This window comes from Microtus ochrogaster, unplaced genomic scaffold (assembly GCF_000317375.1).
Source record: "Microtus ochrogaster isolate Prairie Vole_2 unplaced genomic scaffold, MicOch1.0 UNK4, whole genome shotgun sequence".
NCBI lineage: Eukaryota > Metazoa > Chordata > Mammalia > Rodentia > Cricetidae > Microtus > Microtus ochrogaster.
In genome coordinates this window covers 10,719,590-10,719,955 of record NW_004949102.1, presented here as the reverse complement: position 1 = coordinate 10,719,955, position 366 = coordinate 10,719,590, and the positions used below count along the sequence as shown (strand labels likewise).

The 366-nt window shown below is 45.1% G+C and overlaps 1 protein-coding gene across 1 annotated transcript in view; it reads right to left on the bottom strand.

Annotated features, from left to right (window-relative positions):
* The window catches only part of Lrguk (leucine rich repeats and guanylate kinase domain containing), a 114,600-nt gene that overhangs the window by 78,841 nt on the left and 35,393 nt on the right, over window positions 1-366 (bottom strand). The window lies entirely within an intron of this gene.

Here is a 366-nt window from a genome sequence, read left to right as displayed (position 1 = left end):
CCTCTAGCTGAAGCATCCCTCTGCCCAGCCTCTAGCTGAAGTCTTGTATCCTTTTTAGCAGCATCTTCTCCATGCCTTTCCCACCAGTAGTCTGAATTTCTGAATGTAGGCAAGAGGAGACATCTGCCTGTGGATATTCTCTTGTCTCTTCTTGCTTGGACATTTTGAATTTTCTGAACACTTTCTTTCTGCAGAAAATGTTGTGTGAACACAACCTCAGAAAATTACACACACGATGACAATTTCAACCTTTAAAATACTGTGACTAAGAGACAGAGACCCAAATTGGAGCACCGGACAGAAATCTCAAGGTCCAAATCAGGAGCAGAAGGAGGGGGAGCACGAGCAAGGAACTCAGGACCGCGA